The sequence below is a fragment of the Phaethon aethereus genome (assembly GCF_964289735.1).
Source record: "Phaethon aethereus genome assembly, chromosome: Z".
In the NCBI taxonomy this organism is placed as follows: domain Eukaryota; kingdom Metazoa; phylum Chordata; class Aves; order Phaethontiformes; family Phaethontidae; genus Phaethon; species Phaethon aethereus.
This window is the reverse complement of record NC_138577.1, coordinates 68,107,574-68,131,658: the sequence shown is the minus strand read 5'-3', so window position 1 is coordinate 68,131,658 and position 24,085 is coordinate 68,107,574.

Below are 24,085 nucleotides of genomic sequence, written 5' to 3'. Positions count from 1 at the left end.
AAGGGTAGCACATTTTTTCTTTCCTTGAAAGTACACCAAGAAATGATCTTATTACAAGTGATTGAAAGCAACTAAACTTAAGAGCAAACCCTGTATCTCACAGCTCTGTCCTCTTATCAGCTTAATCGTATTTACTTTGTGCAAGCTCACTGGCATGGAAATAACAGCATACCTGTACTGTAGTTTAAAAACAGGGATCACCTTCAATGGTGACTGCAGCTAAAGAGTTAATTGTGTGTGGTTGTCAATCATCATCAGTCAGTCAATCATGCAACTAATTCCTTCAGGGGTCACAGTTGCAACAAGGACAGCAGTTGACAGAGAGCTGACAGACTGAGAATCCTACCACCTAGGTAACAGTTTATGCATACCAAGTCACTCCTTACACAAACAGATGGCATAGTCCATTCAGCACAGTGTAAGCCCTTGGGCATTTTTGACATTTTAACCAAAACAATCCTTTGAAGAACAGGAAGAAAAAAAGTGTCGCCATTTTTGTACTGCCATTGCATGCAATTTACCACAGCAAACCAATTTTGTCTTCCTCCCTCTCTTCCCTCTCTCTACAAGCGTCTTTTGCCATCAATAACAAGGGTATTAAATAAATGGAGTTGATTTTTAAAATTTTATTATTTTAGTTGACATACCAATTTATGCAAGCATACATACAAGTGGCCTGCATCCTGTCACTTCTTTAGAAGAGATAATTACCTTTGCCTGGCTGTAACACATCTGCTACTGCACTGAAGACAATTCTTACATAGACATGACTCCCACCTGCTTTCATAAGAATGAAAATTTCTACTTAAGAATCTGTCTTATCATAAGACAAGCCTAAAAGGTGCTAACATGATTTCTCAGTAGAACCAGAGAGCTCCAAAATATTTCCCTTCACTTTCCGAGCAAAAAACGCCCATGATCTGCTACTACTAATACTAGTACTAAGCAAAAAACCCCCGTACTAATTACAGAAACTATGAAAAATAAATAGCAACAAGCCCTTTGAAGACACTAGTGCAAAAGCAAATGCATATAATGAAGGGGAAAAAATGGTCATGTATATGTTTAGGAACTCATCAACAGAAAACTGATAGCCGTTACCTAGATCACTGAATTCAGTTCTCTCCTTCCCTGCTAACTTTAAGCAGACCGTATGCAAGCTAGGTGGAATAAACATTTAGTGTACATGTACCACAAAACACTTTCCAACAGTCCAGTAACTCTCTTCAACAACTGGTATAATGCTCAAACCCACAAACTGAAGCAGTATGGGAAAGGAGAAGGAGATCTTAAAGGGTAGCTATCACCACTGTCTAAGCCCTATAGTAGTCAGGTTGCTCTCCGAGGAATGGGAGCACATCTCACAACCAGATAGAGGTAGTTCACAGATTCCCAGTACCGCCTAGAAATTTCAGACATGGGAAAATCCTTTACAGATTTGAATCTATCCATTTGTCCAATTCTGAATACAAAAGGAAGATAGATTTTGTTTTGTTTTTTTGAGTGGAAGCTGCTGCCTAACACTAATAGTGGTCTATCTCAGGTACATCAGAGAAAAGTGTAAAAATCTGTGGAAGTTAATGTATGTCTTTAGGGAAGGAGAAGTCCTACTCCTACAGTGGAGCATTAGAAGCTCCAAAAGAAGTGAATAACACAAAGATGGTGCCAAAAATGCAATCAACAAGCAAAGGTTAAGGGTTCTTTTTTCCTGTTTTTATACCATTATCTTGATTTCAAGACAATTTCAAACTGCTTTTGCTGGCTGCAGAGACAGTGATTTCACAAATAGCTCAAATCATTCATTAGCTTCCTATTGTGCCACTGTTGAAGAAAAATGCTTTAAATTGACTTGGATTGCTAGTCATATTTTCAGCACAGCCATCAGATTAATTATAGCTATGTTATTTTTTTTCCCTATTTTATCAGCTAGAGATAAAAGGTCATATTGCATTCATGGACTTGCTGCCTTCAGGGAGCTATAGACAAATTTTACACCAGTTCCAGCCAACAATGCTGGATTGCAATGTAACGTGAGCAAAAGTCAATTGTATGATCCCGTTATTGGCTTAGTTCTCTAATATTGTAATCCTGTCACCTTAAAATGAGTTTTTTATAGCAGTCTGCAAATCAAACTGTGACCTTCAAATTGTTACACTTTCTGTTAGGGTTATGTATATGAGTCAAAGAGTTAAATGCTGAACAAAATGTATAAGCAGGTAGTAGATATAAACAAGAGGCAAGTATAAGATGCAGTTAGAAGTGATCTGTTGCATAAATGGGCTAATAGTCTGCATGAGATGAGCAATAATTCATACATGGAATGGTAGTATTGAAGGTTAACGTTCAGAAAGATTTAAAGGTTTTACTTCTAATTGTTTGATCTTAAAGGAACCAAGCAGTGAAAACAAACTCCAAAGAAAACAGAAGAAAACCACTAAAATTCCAAAGTGAAATAATACATCACAGATTAAATGCAAATTATGAGTCATAGTCACTACCAAAAATGAAAAAAGTCAACACATTGACCTATAGTATCAATTTTCATTAGACAGCTTTTATATGCAGTAAATAATACGTAGAGCATGGGAATTTTCTCCTGGAAATTCAGCAAAGAGGATCCCACACAAAAAGAAAATTTTTGATTGATGGGATTTTTTTTTCCTATTGTATAATTTTGGTCTGATTTGGATCCAAACCAAACACTTTTTAAAATTTCCCATGAACCGGAAACTCTCTGAACCCTGCAGCTGTTAAGTCAAATTGATGATCTCATCAGTTTCACTGCTTGTACCCACAACAAATTGACAAAAAGGTCGAATTCACTGAGCAGCTGCAGGAGGTTCCCATGGACAGTTTCTCCAGCACATTGCCTCAGCCCAGAAGCACTATATTTCCCAGTTTTTTTGCCATAGGGTGGACCTTCCAGGTCACTGCCCCAAAGCCAGTGATAGGACAATCAACAGATAAATGAACAGCAGAATCCCATCAGCTGCTTAAAAAAAAAAGAAAAAAATCTTCCAAGCTTTCAGTGCTCAAAGTAGAGAAATAGAACTGAGAAAATTGTTAGCTATTTCAAAAGAAAGATCAAATCTCCAAATAAAGATGCTTTTCATCATTAGTTCCAGTCCTGCCTCCTTGGAGGATAATTGTCCAATCTCATCTCCAAAATAGCACAAAGAACTGCTGATGGATGTATAGGAAATATTGCTCTGCCTTTCCAAAAAAATGTTTCAAAAAGAATTCCCTCCCTAAAGAAATGTTCTGAGAAATTATTTAAGCATGTCCCTAGTTTAAGGCACATCCTTAACGATATTTCCAAGAATAGTCTGCTTTTCTTACTTAGTTCACATCTGCGTTGGTGTTGCATGCAGGTGACATCCACCTTTAAGAAGAAGGAAAAATTTTTTCCAGAGACGTATTTCACTGATATACCATATCTATACAAACCATAAACCCCATTATTTTTGTCTATGCCATCTTTTACATTCCTTTTTTCTCCTCTTTCTACCACCTTCCCTGTTTTCCACTTCTAATGCAGCTTTTTCCTGCTAGGGTACCTGGGGAACACCCTCCTGGAAGGGGTGTGAGGGGGGTGTGAGGAGTGTGCATTTTTGCTTACTCCACGCTTACCTTCACCAAGGTGCATTAATCTGAGGACTGATGTGGTTTTAGCTGCTCCTTGCATGCTTCCTGTATATTTTGTGCCCCAGCATTGTAGAAGAGGAAGGCTCAAATATCCATCAACAAGTAGTGTAACAATTGTTACACAGATAAAGTAAATGTCTTAGCAGAAAACATAAACAAGTAGTAAACCAAGAAAGCTGCATAATTACAGATTTTTCTCTTTGATTTGTTTTAAAAAAAGAATAAGTTCTTCAAGTCTCTAACTGAAGCTTATACATCGACTCTTAATATGCCCTGGCAGAACCCCAGTGCAGTACTCAAGAGAGATACTAGTTTCCACCAAGAACGAAACCATTTCATATCCATCTGCTTGTTAGGCAGTTACTAATCTGCTATCTACATTTCCAAACAAAACAGAAAAGTCACAGTGCAAAAGGAAAAAAGGAATAAGAATGCAACCGTCTTACCAATGTCTGGCTACATTTACCAAATGCAGCAAATACTTAAGAGGTAAGGAGTCAGCAGTGTTGATGTTCTCTTGAGAAAAGATTTGAGAAAGGACTTCTCCCCCTACCTCGCTTGCAGTGAGTCTTGTGTAGTCTTTGGAAGCCTACTTGTTTGAGACAGCAGGATGAACTAAAATATATTCTAAGGTACTGCCCCTAAGGAATTGCTTTTCTTCAAAATTGCAGGTATACAAAAAATAAAAACCTTGTAAATTAACCTAACAACAACAACAAAAAGGTTTGCTTTAAACCTTTCAATGCATTACATTTCTTCACATGAAATTTTTAATTAGATAGCTTGTTTTCAAATCTTTGAAGTTTGCAAAATGACTTCACATTTACAGTTTTAGGTGGGAGGGGAGGGGAACAGAGGAAGGAGTGAAAAAGCTATACAGTGATGTCTGTGTAAATTCACACCCAACACTGAACATAAGAAGGGAAGGCATTTAAACTACTACAAAAAAGAAGTGCAGTTGAAACGTAAAAGAAGCTTTCCTAACTACTAGAATTATATTTGCTTTCCAGAATGGGATGAGAAATCAAACAAAAAGAAAGAAAAAAGAGAATAAAAAAAAACCCCAAATTTCTTCTGGATTCATTTTGATATACTAACCTTGCCAATAAAAATGCTTAAACCTCAGTTACAACTCCCTGGGGAACGGCAGCTATTATCCCCTATTGAGTTGGTGCTTACCATACAGAGCCTGAACAATTCATACAGAAAAATAAACCATAACATTCCTGTTTATTATTACTTTAGCTGAGAGGTGCTGACATTAAACAGTTCTGCACTGCTGCTATAAATCAGCATGCTGTGGATGTTCTCAGCATGGGACTAGGGCTCCCTGGTAACAGCTCTCATCAAGGCAACCAGCTGTCAGAATTTTTCAAATTAAACTGTTATTACTGTAGTATTCATTAGTCAGTTACTGACTATTAAGATATTTTTATATCTGAGCCATTGACATTGGATATTGCTTTTTAATATGCAAGTTATATATAAACATGATTAAGTGGTTCATGTGGGGTTGACGGCTTCTATTATAGCTTGATCTCCCCTTTGTAGGGACTACAGTGTTGGAGATAATATCCTGGTCTGTACTAAAATTAATTTTCCATTTAAAAGTCTTGTATTTCTGCTGTGATTGATAGGCTGTTTCCTTAGCACCAGCATTCATGTTGCAGAGGTATAACACAATACAAAAGGGATTTGTAATAGATTGTTTTGACCATGATATAGAGTGATAAAAGTCAGTAATTTTAATTGCATTTTTGTCCACACCAGACTTCTAGTCAATTTATTTAGGTAAGAATCATGTAACTGTGATTGTAAGAAAGATGAGATTCAAAAGCTTTTAATACATGCTTTAGTTGTTTAATTATTTGGTATAGCAGTATAACTCATTTAAATAGGAGTATTCCTAACATTTCAGCAACTTCTTTTTTTCTAAAACATTGATTAAAAATTACTGAAGTTTCCAACACACAAAGTCTTTTCATCTAGGATATTTCTCTCACTTCCAAATAAAGATGTGCAATTTTAAATTTTTCCTGCCTTTCTCTGCATTCACATGTTTGGGGAATACTTTCTATCGTGGTAATCCTGCTTGCATCTCAGACATCTCCATTGTTTTCTGCATTCTTTGGATAAGTCACCTTTAGCTAAAATATTGTTTTGAACCCTTTTCAAACTGTGTTCTCCATTTCATGCCATGTCGACATTTGTGAGGCATTGCAGAATTTACACCATCACTGCTGTAGGGTTTTGTTGCCTTGACAGAGCTTCTTTAATCTAGGAAAAGTCAATTTTCCTAGCATTACTCTGTGTTGGCAAGCACAGAAAAGCTTTGTACAGTACTACTCTTAAAAACCTGTATGTGTCTAAACAGAGAGTTTTACCCATTAATTCATCTCCAGAAACTGTAGCAATGAGTTGTAATTGCAGCAGTAACTAAGGTAGCATGACATATGTATTTGCCTGTATCATGTGAAACACCTCCAAGCCATTCCTAACCAGAAACATATAATAAACTCACATATCAACACTCAGATAACAACTTTCACAGTTTCCTATTAATACAGCTAATGGAAAAAGTGGTCTACTATAGGTTTCACAACAGTGAAAATAACAGCAGAATCTTAACCAGCATCTGCTGGGTGTACATAACCTTTAGCTCCATCAACAGCTTCACATGCCCTTGGAAATCAATGCACTCAGTGGTTGGTTCAGGGCATCAAGAAGACGCACCTTCCTTCGCTCCCCCATTACTTGCAAACCTATACCAGCCTCAGAAGAGGCAAAGAAACTAGGAGATGTTGTTGTCACTTTTTATCCATTGGAAATCAGGAGTAGTTTTACTGAAATTAATAGAATTACTAAGATCAGAAAACAAACAATAGTCCAAAAAGTCTTACATTGACAGTAACTCAGAGAATATATCTTTTAAGAATGCCATAAAGAGGAAAGTTGCACACCATTCTTGGGTTACTTGAAAGAACTTCATATACCTCTGTAGTGGTGAAAACCCTTCAGTACATAAGACAATAAAAACTTTTGTGCCTTAGTCATGCTTTTATAGGAAGTTAACTGCAGAGCTAATCAATGAGAAGAGATTCTTTTCTCCTCCTTCCACGCTTCCCATTTTTATTGTTAAACCCTAGAAACAGTTAGAAAAGAGAAGTTTGAGAAAATCAACTCAGAGAAAGAAAGAAGTCAAGGTATTCTATACATATCAAAACCCTCACACTAGTAAAGCTATGACACTTAACAGTTGCATAAAGGAATTCCCCATTCCATAAGGAGTTTAGCTTTCTGAACATCTCTGAAAATGGGTTAGACAAGTGGTGCTTAATCACTATTGAGGCAGAGTCAAGAAGTTCTCCTGCAGTTATGCTGGTGTATACCAGTCCAGGCTGGCATGCTGCCACCCCTTCTTACCTTACTCATGCATTTTTATAGCTAACTACTCAGTTATCTAATTCAGATGTCCATTTGTAGTAGCTTCACATAAAATTAGGACTGTAAATTTCACACAGACCTTACAAAGTTGTCAATTTTCAGTTCCTAAACACTGGCAAAATGACCTTGAATTTCTGTCTAATGCTATGTGTAGTGAAAAATTCTATTACTACAGTTAAGGTTCAGCAGCACATCAAACAGGGCATAAAAATGTTTTTTAGATCATTTACAAGAGATGGAGATCTGAAGCTTCAGACTGGAAGAAAAAAATCTAACCTGCAATGTAAAAAGATGTATCTGGCTAGTTTGGACTGAGAATAGAAGTTTACCCCACTGGGAGCAAGTGTACTGCCAGCAAGCCACACATGCATGATGAATGAGACAGTAAAAATGTGCTTATGGAAGTGCGATGACAGTTCTATGTCCATAAGACGTCCATCCCCAAGGTATACTTGTGCATCTGTTACATATTTTGGTATTGTTTCTTCTTCAGCTTCAAGTTATTTAAGAAGGTGAGAATCTGTGCCCAAAAGGCCATAAAGAGAGGAGAGTTAGCAGAGGCCATAAGGAGACAATATGAGTGGCTAGAAAGATTTATCATCGGGAAGAGCAGAGAATATTGTAAATACCCTAGAAGACTCCGCATCCGATGAAAGCAGCTCTGCCATTCACTCTCCCATTATGGCAAGGGTGAACTATGTTTTCCTCCTTATTGTGCACCCCCTCCGACTCCGTGCCAGTCTACTCTTCTCACACAACAGAGCCCAGTGATTTTCTGAAGTGTAGCAGCCTCCTCTCTGATACGTGATTTTCTTTTTCTTTCTTGTTGTTTCCAAGACTGCCAAAAAGTAAACAGATACTGAGTTTTCTGCAAGAACTGTGAGTTCTGTATTTCCTCAGCTAGAACAGGCAGGTGCAAAAGGGAGCAGAAGGGCAAGACAAAAAGCAGTGAAAAAATCCCCAACAACAAAACTACAAAGGAAAGTGTTTCAATACCCTACATGTTATTATGCAGCACTTCATGCTGGTTATACAAACTCCTAAATTTTACTGACAAAGCTTGAGCCTAAAGGGTAACAGCATTCAGTGCTCTATTCAACGCTCAGCATGATTTGTTCCTTGCATACAAATGAGTAAGTCTCTAGCCCAATGCCTGCGTTAGCTGTTTTCTGTTTTCTGCTTTGAAGATAGCGAATACACAAAGCACAACATCCAGAACCATGCTGTAAAGTTTATCTGAAGCAACTGGAAAGAAGCCCTGGTCTCCAGAGCTTAAACAGAAAGTGCTACAAGAAATGAAAATTTAGATCAAATGATACAGATGAAAGGAGTTCAAAAAGACAGAGCACATGACACCACCACAAACGACCCAGCAAAATGACACTCTGGGTACATAGAATGTTTTGCAATGTAAAGAATGGGAAGTTCAGTATACATTGTTAACCAAAATACATGCTTTGAAGTTGTGTAGTACACTATAAATAATGCTAAAGAGCCATATCCTGCCATGAAGCCAATTTGTATGTAAGGCAGTTCAGAAGCACATATTTACAGGAACTCAAAAGTCTAAATGTACCACTACCTCAAAACAGATGCTAGTTTAAGGTAAAATTGAACTCATGTATATGATAGGTAGCTGCCCAAGGACAAAGAATTTATGTAGCCACAGGTGACCCAGATATGATAGCTTTCTTCCGCCTTAATTGTTTTTCCTTGCCTCAGCAGTTAGTGTACAAGGTTTCTGTGCCTCCACCGGATTGTGCTTATGCTGAGAAAGTTGCACCAGCCTGATCAAGACTAAGATAAATGCTGTCAGTGCTATACAAGACAACTGTACTCTGCTAAAGAGTCAGACCCATTAAGTCAGTGTGTAAATGAGTCAGCTGTTCAGGCTTCTTCATGCTAAATGAAAGCAGCAGTGGCAAAACAACCTCCCTCTACAGCCTAGGTGGAAAAACTATTTAGGACCAGTATTCAAATGTTTAATTTTATGGGACATGAAAACAGAAAACAGAAAGGATGCATTTTGGCTGCTTTTATGCTAGACATGAACTCCAAGGTGTTTGCAAAAAGCTGATACTGCTTTAGGACAGCTTACAGACTTCAGCTGCCAAAAGGAAAACCCAAAACTTTTCCACATATTTGTTTGCAGATATGGGACATTAAAATCAAATATCTGTTAAGAACATCCACCATTCTCACTACAGCTTCTTCAATGTTTTAATACCACATTTCCAGTTAATAGGAAAAGAAATAGTCAACTCTTTTATGCAGTATTCACTCTCCCCTTCTTATGTTGACAGGGCTACTCCTCTCCTGGTAAGCAAGCCATAATACTCTGTTGTTGTGCAGAAGCTGAAAATGTAAATATCAGCCTTTTCCTTCAACAGCTAAGAGAAGGCAGTAGAAAACACTCAGTACTGCTAACTGGAGATGTAGAGCAAAGAATGATTCAGCCAGCAAAATATAATTGGACTGATGTGATGTTTATAGGAGCAACCAGAGGAAGAACTCTCTCAGTAACGTTAAAAAATCTCCTTTTGCCACATTCTTTCTAATGATTTGTTTACTGACCTAAAATAGTCTTCAGAACTGGACAGACTGTGGCCCATTGCAGAAATGAGGTATTTCCAGGGAAACTGTATACCCAGTCAACACAAGTGTGAAATTTGTATTCAAACCAAGCATGTATTCAAACCAGCTTCAATATCTTTCCTGACATTAAGTGTCTGATATTCACCATTGTGACAGGACGGCATGTTTTTAGGGTAATAAAATTTTATGTGCAGGTGTTACATATTCATTTCACAGCAAGTAAAAATTTACAAAAACTATCAGTGTCAAAAATACTAGCAGATAGTATTGTGACTGTGCATACTGTGCATACTCATAACTTCCATCTAAAATGCTCCAAGTACAGATACTAATTCTGCAAAAATATGGCCTATTATACCAAAACCCACAGGAAGACCACATTTCTATTTCTGTGAGCTGTGATGCACACAGATGGCAATAGCCTTCAGGAAACTAAATAACAGTTTTACAATAATAAAGGGTTAGAGCAGGTCATATTGAGAAAAAACATAGTTTAGGTAAGTCAGCACCAGTTCCCCTGGTCACTGCTGGAACCTGGCAGCCAGATGTCTGAAGTTACAGAGTCTCAGAGGGCTACCTGGCTTGGGAAGAAAGAATGGGATTACTACAAGTGAGAAACTGGTCTTCATAAACAAAAAATGTTTTTGTCTTAACAAAAAAAACCCAAAACATATAAACATATCACATCACAGGCTCTGTCTGACATGTAAATTACAGAGAAAGGAAAATTTTTGACTTCTTTTAAGCCTGCAAGAGGAGTAATGGAGATATAGAGGCGATGTAGGATGACTGTTGTTGATTGCCCAGCTGGAAGGGTATAGTGCGAAATTTGGTCCATTTTTTTCTTCCAACCAGGACCTTTTGGAGAAGGCATCCAGTTAGAAGTGAACTAACTGTAACTACATTGCTAAGCCAGCTACAGAACATAACCTTAAAGTTTGAACACAATATTCTGCGTGTGTTTTCCCTGCAAAAGTCAGAAAAACAACTAGAAATTAGATTTTTCACAAGAAAAAAAACCTAGAAAATTTTTTCTTCTCATTCTTAGACTAGACTAAGAGGTAAGGTTTTCACCCACTTTCCATACAGTTCCTCCTAGAGCCACTCAGCAGTTTAGCATAACAGTCATACTAGCAACAAAAAATGTTACAGGCGGTGCACTTTCTTATTGACAGATGCCCATTCTACAGTCCTGTAAAGAAAAGTAATCATCAAGGAAACTTTGTTTTGCTATCTTTTTAACCTACGTGTAACAAGAGATTTGGTGGATCCCAGTGACAAATTCATCATTATGTTGAATCAAAAGTGACTCTTCATGACGGAACAGTTCACTGGGAAAAGATGGTTTGTGTTGTATAAATTAATGACTGAGAGTTCTGCCGTATCTGCAACTCATTCCTGGTGCCACATTTTTTTCATAATATGCTCAGCAAAACAGCATGAATTTTCTAAATTTAAGCTTTCTAATAGTGGTCAGTGTTCTGGGTGAATCAAATTCATAAAGATCAAAAACATTGAAGTTTCATATGAAAAAAATGAAGTATTTGATAAGAAAGTGTAAAGCAGAATCAGTATTCTTTTTTTTCAAGGAATTGGAACGTTCATCCCCTCACTGCTAAGCTGTCCTTAATTTTAGCTACTCATTTTTATGACACTGTTAAGTAAAACACAGAAAACAAGGCTGTGGCATATTTTTTAACAGAAGGTTATTTAATGCTTAGCAAAGTTCTGCTTTAATTTGAAAAAGTCAGTTAGAAAGAAATTGATGACAATTGTTGGTATAGTTAAATACTATGTGGAAAAGAGAACACGTTCAAATAATGTTACTTTTTTAGAGGTGTTTTAAACAGCAATGGCATCATGCTGATCTCACCGAAATCAAACCATGTTCCCTAGAGAATGTTCCAAAGTTAGGATTTCATCTAGACTTCTAACACTTTGCAGGGTTAAGAACCTGTTCTTTACTGTTTGTCACTTGGGATGTGTGACTACTCATTTTCAAAGAAACAGTTTGTCTGCTTAAGGACATCTATATATGCTTGTTGTCTGTTTGCTTGTTTAAATGCAGGCATTCTCAGATGACTGCTTAGGACTATCTACTAAACTCACAGTAAGTGAAATCTAGTTGAAACCAAACGATTCCCAATTGAATCAGTTTAACCCAAAGCCATTTGTTCAGTTCTTGCTGACACAGGGTAACAGTCCTTCTTCCTCTTGTAATGTTTGAGCAAAGGGGGTGGGGGCAAGAGGAAGACAAGAAGTCACAACCTTGTAAGCATTCTTAAAGTGTGAATGTATCATACTATTTTCACCAAACATCTTGTATTTAAAATGTAAGGCAGTAACTACAGGGAAAGAAAAAACCCTGTAAAAACTCTGTGCTGTTTCCATGAAGATTGACTGTGACTTAAAATAGCTGGAGGTTATTAACACTGTAAATCTTTCTGAAAGGGATTTCAGCTGCATTCAGAAAAATCAGCATATCGTGGATCTGACGTAAATTACAGACTTTCAGGCTATGTTAGAATAATTAAATCATTTATTATACCCAGAGTTATAAGACTGACCTTACAAACCACCCCTCCCCACATGTCCCTGCCCCCCAAGAAAATCTCTAACCAATTGATCAAGTCCATCTAGTCCTCCAGTCTGGTAAACTGATTTTTCTCCTGGAATATTTTTAAGTTGGTGGAACATTTTAATCAATACAAGAGTGAATAATTTCTGTGTTGAGAATGTTATGGATGAATCAAAATTAATCTACACCATTTGTAATAATTGGAAAAACATTGTGCCTTTTCACTGTAAAAGCACTTCTTATTTTTGCTAAGGCCCTTAACCTGACCATACTTCAGTATGAAATGAACTTTGCACCTGTGTGTCCATTGTCTACAGAAATAAGAGAAATAAGCTCCTCAGAGGAGTCACGGTTAGAGGTGTGAATTAGACCCAAATGTTTGTAATGAATGCCACACTTCGACATGTTGAATATAATAAAGTACAACTGAAGGAAGGCTAGAAACCCTGCATATAATTTATTTCTCTTGTATTAGATTCACAATAAGCACTGTTACCTTAACGCAAAAATAACTAGATGGTGTGCCGGAGTCTGTGAGATTAGAAGGGTGTAAAAATTCCTTCAGACATGAGGTCCGAAGACTCTCCCAATTACATTTTACGCTTCCTCTGTATGAGGTATTCACCCATGGCATTTTTACAGTCATCCCTCCCCGGAAAAAGGAAGTGAGGAGAAGACCTCCAAAGACATGATGTGCATAAGAAATATAGATAGAAAAGTAAAGCTCTGATTCACTGCACACTTTCCCTACCCACAAAGGCTTCAGACTAAACTAGACTAACTCAAACACATAGTGTCTAACTATAATTTTTGTAAAAAACCCAATTCCTTTCCAGACACTTTATTGTACCATAAAAGTTGTGTAACTCATATGAAAAAGGATTTAAGGTTTATAACTCAAAGTCTTACAAAATATGTAAAATATTGTAGCAGTACTGAAACGTCAGTTGGACTAATAAAATCAATATTCTTACACATTCTATTTTATTTACTAGTAAATAATAAATGGAACATCAATGAGGGGATGCCCTTATAGCAGTTTCTAAAGGAGAAGAAAGTTCCATTGCAAAGCTGAGTTAGTAGAAACTTGGAATGTAATTTAATGATATACTGAAATGGTGCATGAATTGCCACAAGTATTTCACAGTAATGAGGTAAAACACACTTTAAAAAACTGGTTAAAATCATACTGAAATATGACATTTTACTACACTCTCCAGAACTTATCAAAATACCTATTTTTTAATACACCTTGTATCCTTATTTCCTGTTCTAAAATTTTTGCAAAGGAGAAGACAGACTTGGAATGAAATCAGTATAGGGAAATGCATGTAAGGAGACCTCATGCTGGATGAACTTGTACACAGAGAAATGTTGACATGAAGAGAGGCTGGTAAAATTCAAAGCAGAAACAACAAATAGTAAAATACCACCTCTTAATCCCATGTAAGTCTTCTCCACACCACTGGGGAAGTAAAAAGAATACAACAAGGTTACAGATAAGAGTGAATTTTACACACTTCCACATGCTATAATTATGGTATTTTGAAAGGTGTGACCTGACTTTACAAGCTGAGTACTGAGGAGCCTTAACCTTTTGCTTGGACTCTCACAACTGTTGTTTCTTGTCTTTAATTACCTGCTTATTTCTGTCCATTGATTTTCTAAATACAAAGCAGATATAAGGTCTAAACTGCAGGTCTTGTATTAAATAATTAAGACTAATATTTTGGGCCTCTGTAAAACTTTCCAGTTCTCTTAACTATCTGTGAATTTATTTTATTTTCCACAATGCTACAGTTAACTGTGAAATCTATCACATAGCAAAAAATCTGGAAAATGTAGATGAAAAACAATGAGGGACTTGATGTGTAACAGAAGTAATCACTGTGAATTATCGGAGTCAATAATGTTTCAAAAATCAATAAGAGAAAAATGTTACTCTTTTTAAGTGTCATATTACAACAATGTTTTGCTGAAAACTGTTGTCTGCATCCAATTTAGGAAGGCATCTGCTCATGTTTGCTTAAAACAAAAGGATGGTTGACTTAATGAATTATTTACAGGCGTGCAATATGGCAACAGTATCATTATGAACTCTCTTCTAAGATCTCCTCTGGCTACTCCTGGCAGGGTGTCAATTTGCTTGTTTTTATGGTAGGTGCATGAAATTATGGAGCTATTCTCTGAAATGAGTTTCTGCTATTCTGCTCGCTAAATGTTAACAACGTCAATGAACAAACTGCATCATCACTGCATCTCTGGGAAAAGGCTTATTTCTTAATAAGAGAACAGTGTTCACAAACACAGTTTTAAACTAAAATTTCTGAAGTAGATATGCAGAGATTTGCCACAAATAGGTAGTTTCCTAAAATTACCAAGTTTTAGAAAGTGTTCTTGATAGTAAAACAAGCTTGTCAGTAGCTTTTCAGAGAGTCTTTTAAACACAAGGATATTTTTTCATGAACGTTCCTTATTCTGCAGCAGCATATTAAGGGCCTTACTGGTAATCACACCAGCATTACTGAATTACAGAAGACAGAGGAACAAAACTATTTGCCAGCAAGGATCCAGAAGTACAAAGGACTTTTTCTGAGCAACAATAGATACAACTTTTAAACCTCTTGGGCTACCAAAGCATCAAGACCTCAGGTCTGCAAAGTTTAGAGAGGCCACCCAACCAATTAATTCCAACAAAAAAGTAGGGAAAAAAGTGCTTAAGGAAAATATCCCAAACGTACATGAATTCACCAAGCAGTTGCTAATTATAGAATTATAGAATGGTTTGAGTTGGAAGGGACCATAAAGGTCATCTAGTTCCAACCTCCCTGCCATGGGCAAAGACACCTTCCACTAGACTAGGTTGCTCAAAGCCCCACCCAGCCTGGTTTTGAACAATTCCAGGCATGGGGCATCCTCAGCTTCTTTGGACAACTTGTTCCACTGTCTCATCACTCTCATAGTGAAGAATTTCTTCCTTATATCAAAATTAAATCTACCTTCTTTCAGTTTAAAACCATTACCCCCCGTCCCATCACTATATGCCCTTGCAAAAGGTCCTTCTCCAGCTTTCTTGTAGGCCCACTTCAGGTACTGGAAGCCTGCCATAAGATCTCCCCAGAGCCTTCTCTTCTCCAGGCTGACAAGCCTAACTATCTCAGCTTGCCTTCAGAGGAGAGGTGATCCAGCCCTTTGATCATCTTCATGGCCCTCCTCTAGACTTGTTCCAACAGATTCATGTCCTTCTTATGTTGGGGCCCCAGACCTAAACACAGTGACTCCAGGTGGGGTCTCACCAGAATGTAGCAGAGTGGGAGAATCACCTCCCTCAACCTGCTGGCCACGCTTCTTTTGATGCAGTCCAGGGTACTGTTGGCTTTCTGGGCTGTGAGCGCACATTGCCAGGTCGTGTTGAAATTCTCATAAACCAAGACCCCCAAGTCCTTTTTCGCAGGGCTGCTCTCAATCCATTCTCTGCCCAGCCTGTATTTGTGCTTGGAATTACCCTGACCCATGTGCAGGACCTTACACTTGGCCTTGTTGAAATTCATGAGGTTCACATGGGATCATTCCTCAGGCTTGTCCAGGTCGTTCTAGATGGCATTCCTTCCCTCCAGTATGCTGACTGCACCACCCAGCTTGGTGTCATTGGCAAACTTGCTGAGGGTGCACTCAACCCCACTGTTCATGTCACTGACAAAGTTGTTAAACAGTGGTGGTCCCAATGCAGACCCCTGAGGAAGACCACTTGTCACGGTTCTCCACTTGGACATCAAACCATTGACTGCAACTCTTTGAGTGCGACCATCCAAACAATTCTGTATCCACCGAGTATTCCATCCCTCAAATCCATGTTTCTCCAATTTAGAGACAAGGATGTTGTGCGGGACAGTGTCAAATGCTTTGTACAAGTCCAGGTAGATGATGTCAGTGGCTCTTCCCTTATCCACCAACACAGTAAACCCATCGTAGAAGGCCACCATATTTGTCAGGCATGATTTGCCATTAGTGAAACCATGTTGGCTGCCACCAATCATCTTCTACTTTCCATGTGCATTAGTACAGTTTCCAGGACAATCTGCTCCATGATCTTGCCAGACACAGAGATGAGACTGACTGGCCTGTAGTTCCCTGGGTCTTCCTTCATTCCCTTTTTAAAACTGGGGGTTATGTTTCCCCTTTTCCAGTCAGTGGGAACTTCACAAGACAGCCATAATATCTCAAATATGATGGATAGTGGCTTAACATCTTCATCCACCAGTTCCCTCAGGACCCACAGATGCATCTGATCAGGTCCCATGGACTTGTGTACCTTCAGGTTCCTTAGATGGTCTTGAACCTTATCTTCTCCTACAGTGGATGGTTCTTCATTCTTCCAGTCTCTGCCTTTGCTTTCTGCAACTTGGTCAGTGTGGTTTGAGCATTTGCCAGTGAAGACTGAGACAAAAAAGCCATGACCAAGCCAGGCCTCCTGTTTTCTTCCAGAGAGGGTCCACATTTTCCTTAGTCTTGGTTTTATCACTGACGTACCTATAGAAACTTTTCGTGTTGCCCTTGATGTCTCTGGACAGATTTAATTCTATCAGTTCTTTAGCTTTCCTAACCTGATCCCTGGCTGCTCAGACAATTTCTTTGTATTTGTCCCAGGCTACCTGTCCTTGCTTCCACCCTCTGCAGGCTTCCTTTCTGTGTTTGAGTTTGTCCAGGAGCTCCTTGTTCATCCATGTAGGCTTCCAGGCATTTTTGCCTGACTGCCTCTTTTTTGGGATGCATTGGTCCTGAGCTTGGAGGAGGTGATCCTTGAATATTAACCAGCTTTCTTGGGCCCTTCTTCCCTCCAGGGCTTTATCCCACGATACCAAGCAGATCCCTGAAGAGGTCAAAGTCTGCTCTTCTGAAGTCCAGTGTAGTGAGCTTGCTGCGTGCCTTCTTCACTGCGCTGAGGATCTTGAACTTCATAATTTCATCGTCACTGCAGCCAAGGCTGCCCTTGAACTTTACATTCCCCACCAGTCCCTCCTTGTTAGTGAGAATCAGGTCCAGCATAGAACCTCTTTGCCTCCACTATCACTTGGAGAAAGATGTTAGCATCAATGCATTCCAGTAACCTCCTGCATTGCTTATGTCCTGCTGTGTTTGTCCCTCCAACAGTTATCGTAGTGGTTGAAGTCCCCCATGAGGACCAGGGCTTGTGAATGTGAGGCTGCTCCTATCTGTCTACAGAGGGTCTTATCTGCTTGGCATTCCTGGTCAGGTGGCCTGTAGCAGACTCCCACTAGAATGTCATCTGTTCCTGCCCTCCCTTTAATCCTGACCCATAAGCTCTTGTTCAGCTCCTCATCCATCTCCAGGTGGAGGTCCACACACTCCAGCTGGTCATTGACACAGAGGGTGACACCCCCTCCTTGTCTCCCCTGCCTGTCCATCCTAAAGAGCCTGTATACTTCCATTCCAATGCTCCAGTCATAGGAGCCATTGCACCACTTCTCCATGATGCCGATAAGATGATAACCCTCCAGGCATGCACACGTCTCTAACTTTTGTTTATTCCTCATACTGTATGTTTGCATAGAGGCATTTAAGTTGGGCACCCAGTGAAGCTGACATACTGTCTGGGGTGGCTGGAATTCCTTTGTGCTGCACTTCAGGTGCTCTCCTCCTGACCTGTGATATTCCTCCAGGCTCTGGTCGTCTATTGCTGGCACTAGCATCAAAGTCTTAATAGTGGGATGGACTGAGGGTCCCGTCTGCCAACAGCTTTAGTTTAAAGCCCTCTTCACCAGTTTGGCAAGCCAATGACTGAAGATGCTCTTCCCCTTCTCTGACAGATGAATCCCACCAGCTCCCAGTAGAACAAGTTTCTCAAAGCGAGTCCCGTATTCTAAGTAGCTGAACCTCTAGCTGTGGCATCAGTAACCATTTTTTGGTTCACCAGACTCAACTTACCCTTTCAAGACCCTTCCTTTAGACTGGGAGGATTGATGAAAAAACAACCTGTGCTCCAGAGTCCTTACCACTGCTTCCAGGGTTCTGTAATCCTTGATGCTTCTCAGATTGCTCCTGGCTGTATCACTGGTGCCCATAGGAAACAGCAGCGCCTAATAGTCAGTAGTCTGTACAACTCCTGGTAGTCTCTCAGTGACATCCCCGATACGAATCCCCAGTAAGAAGCACACCTCTCTAGACAGTGTAGCAGGTCAGCAAATGGATGTCTCCATATGTCTTAGAAGAGAGTCACCTACTACTGTCACCTGTTGCCTTTTCTTAGTTGCGCTGGTTACACGGGGAGCAGATTGGGCTGCCTTACTCAGCTCCAACATCTCTCCTGATGTGGTGGGTCTTTCCTGTTCAGTCTGCAGAGCAGTGAAGTGGTTCTGCAAAGGCACCTCAGGCTTTGGGGAAGTCTCTTCCTCCTTCTGGTCCTTGCCATTGCAATAGTCCATTCTTCTGAATCATTGGCCCCCCTCCCTTCTGTGTGTGCCGGTGGGGGAGTTTTATCTGTTTGGCCATGGGCTGTGGGTCCACTGCAGACCGTGCTTGGAACCAGTTATTAAACTCCTTTTCAGCCTCCCTGGTGTTACGCAGCCTTCTCATCACCTCCTGCAGCTCAGCCACCTGCTGCAGGAGGTCCTCTAATTGAGCACGCCTTCTGCAGGCAGGTCTGCTGCCAGTCCCTGCCCCAGGAGTAAGGTCTTGGCACTTTCTGCATTCTGAGGTCTGCACTGCAGCCTCTACCTTCAGCATCTGGGTGGAGGCATCGACCACTACACAGGTAGATGGTGCAGACTTCCCATCCAGAGCTGCAGCCTTTGCTCTCAGACAAGTGTGCACCATTCTGCCTTGTGTCAGGTAGGATGAGTCTTATAGATCACTATAAGAACAGCATAAAAAATCAAGTGGGGATTCCCCAAAGCTCTGCTCCTAATCTCATACTGTTTCAGTCACTAATGACCTAGATAACGGAGTAGCACATAATTAGTACATCTGAAGATGACAACAGACTAAAAGCTCTTGGAAGTGCTGGAGGGCAACTTTAGAATGCAGAATGATCTTGACAAACTGGGTAAATAACCAAGGGAAAAAAAAAAGAAAGAAAGAAGAGAAGAATTACAGAACATTGTTCTTGTCTGTTGGTAGGAACAATCAGTCACTCAAATATGGGACAGGGTACAACAGCTCAGTGTCAGTACTGGACAAAAGGATCTGCAGATTATGCTTACTCATAAGTAGAATATGAATCCACAGCGTTCTGTCACTGCAAGGAAGACACTTAAATTATCAGGATGATGAAACTAAGGCATGAGTATAGACAAGTGAAGTAACACCTCTGCTCAGGGCTGCTCCTGTCTTAGCTCTCTACCTCAGTCCAGGAAAGACATTTTTTTAACCTGTCTCCAGCTGGTCTGTAAGAGAAGCCTAAAAAACATGTCTCAGAAAGACTGCACTGCTATATCCTGACGAACAACTGATGAAAAAGGAGAGCCCAAACCTTCAAACCTTTGCATACTGAAACAGTTTTCATGCACATGAATAATCTAGTTTAAAATCAATATTCCATCTATTCAGTTAATTGTAACTATTTCTGTGGTAAATCTTTACTTATTAGTTATCAGATTAGAAATAAGCATCCATTCGAGGTCAGTCTGGACAGGGTTCTGAGCAACCTGATCTAGTTGAAGATGTCCCTGCTCATTGCAGGGGGCTTGGACTAGATGACCAGGTCCCCTCCAACCCAAACTATTAGATGATTTTATGATTATAGCAGATGTATAACTGAGATTCTTAGGCACTCATCTGAGGAGACAACAGGCTAGAGACTGCCAAAACCTAGTGTTTATATTGTATTTAGTACATTGTACATAGAAATTAAAGACCAATTATCAAAAAGTTACTTTGCTCCTTTGATGGCAAAGCTGTTTGCGCAAAACTTCTAATACAATGATATGACCCAGGAGACACTGCATCATCTTTCCTTAACAGCTGCTTTGCAGCAAGATACCTCACAGGGGAAAAAAAAAAAAAAAAAAAGAAAAGAAAGAGGAAAAAAAGAATGGAGGAGGGAGGAAAAAAGCGAAGAAACCTCATCTCTTTTATAAGCCTAGAGAGCATGGAAGCCATATTGTTTTCAAGTGCACCTGTTTGTAATTGGTTTAATAAACAATGTGGTTTTACAAATTACCTTTGTGTGTTCAGCTGGGGTGATAAATTGATGTTCCATATTAACACAGACCTCATTTATCCCATACGTGCTCAATGTCACTTGTTTTCTGACCCAAGCAGTATGCTTATTTCTGTTTGGTTTAAGTCTGCTGGGAGCTATAATATTTCCAAAACAGGTCTAAAGTCACGTGGAAAAGATTTCAGTATGACTATCAAGTCATTGTAGAATTGGCAAATCTGGGCAGGTTCTGGGTGACATTCTGTTCTCTGTGCTGAGATCTTTCGTCTGCAGTGAAACAAGGAGAGGAAAGCTAGTAGTTGTGTGTGTCTGGCATCCAGAATGAAACACTTTCTCTGCATTTATTACACCCTAGTTATGAACTGTGAGAGAAACCACAACTGTGCTTTTCCTTTGGCGGACAAAAACCTGTCAACTTGACAAGTCTATGGTCAGTTTGAATAACGTATGAGTAAATGGGTATTTTTCAGAGCTATGAGAGGGCTTTAACTCTTTTAAGGGATGCAGAACTGAGAAACTGTAGTGGAATATCCCAGAACAGAGGAAGAAGCACCTGGTTAGCTCTTACTACAGACTCCAAGGAATGAGCTTTAATGTTTATGTGCAGCTAATGTTGGGAAGCTCCTCATTCTGTTACTTTGAAAAAATAATTTCCTCTGACATCCTCTTAGAGGAATGTTGCCTTATCTGATTTAAAAGGAAGACAGTCCAACATTAATATTTACAACTTAAAAATGAACCAATTATGGGTTTTAACTGTGCTATATAGTGTGTTTACCACTGCAGTATTTCCATGATGTTAAAAAAACCTGTTTGAACATAAACAAGCCAGAGGATTTTTAGGTTCACAAAACAGAGATGAGGCCAACCCTGTTGTTTAGGTGCACTTCAGCACAAAGCAGGAAGGAGTTCAGAACATTTATAAACATAGCACATAATTTTAGTTAATTTCCCTGGCTCATAAAGATGTGTTCCCATTTAACATAGCTGATATTGTCAGTTTGTGACAAGGGTAGGTAGATTTTAGGTTGGACTCAATTTATTAAGTGGGAGTTTAGCTCATGCAGCCTTCAGCAGTTCCAGACTTTCTGCTTAGCAGTGTAATCAGTCTTCCCCCTACAACAGTACTAAACTTAGTGTTTGAAAAATGCATTGTATTTATGAAGAGAGGAAGAAGGAATAAAGAGAACTGTTTAAGAAAAACAAGTTAAATTATCTTTATAGTACAGCCCTGCACTTCCTGTGCTGTTTTACTCTTAGAGACGTTCCTTGAATTATCTTCAGTGAGGAATTGTGCTCTTCTAATGGTGTACTTGTTTACACCGCAGGGGTCCCAGATAACCATCAAGCATATGCAGTATAAACATCTGGGGGTATCTGACAAGGGTAAGCACAGACGTGTGTGACAGGACATGAACTACTTAGTAGGTTGGTATCATTGCCGTCCCATGGTTCAACAAGCCTTTGCAGTCCCAGAGATGCCACTGCCTGCCTATAATGACCACTGTACTCCCTTTGCATTCTTGGCAGCTGTATTTCAGCAGTGTTTCTAGCCAACGCTTCTGCCGCCATTATTTATCTGCTCATATGACAGTGTATCAGAGAACAAGCCTTGAACTCTTTCAGACTCTTTAGTCAGGGTTATGCTGTTTGTTGATGAATATGTTTTCACAACTTTTTCTTCTTAAACAGGGAAAATGAATACATCCAACATTTATATGAGACTGGACAGAATGAATCCTGTGGCTTTGAACCTGTATGTTTTACCTTTATAGCACAAAGTCTGTCTTTAAGTTGCTTTTTCTCCTCCTTGCCCCCATCCCCCATGTCCCATTTTGAAATTTCCACTGGGAAAAAAAAAGACATTGGATGTTTTGAACCAGATGAATGACCTGAAGGTTATGGCAGAAGGAAACATTAAAATACCAAATCTAATGTTTTCTTAAGTAAACTTAAATCGTGCGTGCTGCTGTCTCAGGCTTGCACTCCTGCAACATGTGAGCGGTGGCACCAGTGTGGTAGCTCCAGAGGGCATGGGAGTTTTGGGAGATGCGATGGAATCAGCGTTTCTGTGTGAGCCTGGATCAGCAAGCACCGTGTGCGCTGCTGCCTGGTTCAGCAGTGAGAGCTGCCTGCACCTTGCAGACCCTTCTGTCACCACTGCCACCGCACTCAGCCCTGATGCAAGCCGCCATCTTGAGTCAGGGAATATCACTTAATCTACTGTCAAACAAATTTCTGGCCACTAATTCAGTTGTTGAGGGAAAAACAGTTGTAAGCGTTTACACACACTGAGGTGAACACCTGTCCTCCTCCCCTATCCCCACTCCCAGTTGCCCTTGTTTTTACAGGTTGCAGGGTCCTCCATGGCCACAGTCCCTCAGGGGCACCCATACCCCTTTGGCACTTCATCCCCACCACAGAGTGGTCTTCAGCCCCAGCAGCTGGGGCCTTTCTTAAACACGTCTTAGAAGGGCCTGCCTGTGCTTCTCTGACTGACACAGTCATGGCTCAGGATGGGTTTTCTTTCCCGTGCTGTCCCGTCAGTGTCAGTGGTGGCTGCAGCCAGCTGCCATGGGCCCACGCGGGTCCATGGCCTCCTCCCACACCACACACTGCTGCAGCCCCCACCCCTTCACCCTTGTTGCTCCTATTGGTACAGGCCTTTAGGGAGCCCATCCTGCCTCATATCAGGAGAAAAAAAGAGAAAAACATGGTTGATTTAATCCCTCAGCAGTCCTGTTCTCGGTTTTCCACCTGTCTCATGTTTCCTGGGTGACCTTGTAACGGCAGCTGAGACTCTCCCCAGCCAAAGTCCCTGCATGCAATACAACTTCCCAGGAAAATAAACAAATGGTGCTTCCATATTTCACACGGGTGTTTTGAAGATGAAGGCACCCGTGGGGAACTCCGACATAAGCACAGGTCGGGACGGGGAGGACGGCTGAGCACTGCTGCCCATCCCCACGGGAGGAGGCCGGGATCCCCCGCATGAGAGTCCCTTGCACAAATCCTAAAACTGGCGTGAACCCAGGGGCTGGGCTCCCCGTTTGCAAACTGGGACCAGCCGCAGCAAACGCTGTCATATTTCTATCTGCCATTAGTCATGCCTCAAGTTGTTTCTCAGAAATATTCAGGAAAGTGCGTTGGAGAGGCTGCCATAGTCCTGAGCTGTCTTTTGTCCGGGTATTCGTTTTTGCGTCTTTATTTTGATACGATATGGATAAAATTGCTAAGAGCAGCTAATGGTTTGACCAATGTTTTTATATTTGTCACTTTTGTAAGCTCAGAAGCTGCAGATACAACCAGGTCCCAAAGATGCAGAAATAGAAGAGGACACATTATAGTCAACAAAAAAAGCGTGAAGGGAAATAGCCATATCACAGATGTGAAGAAAGTAAGTTATTAAATAAAGCACAAGAAAATCGCAAAGCAAAGTTTTGTATGCTTTACACATACTTTGGTACAGAACTATATGATAATCTAAAAAATAGTTAGATTATGCATCTCTGAATGCTAATTCCCCTCAGTTGACCTGATAATTGCTTGTTGGTGTCATTTAAGGAGTAGGTATTTGTGAAGTCATTTGAAAAGGAAAAGAAATTCGGAGTGTTTGTGTGACATAGAGATGAAGCTGGAGAAAA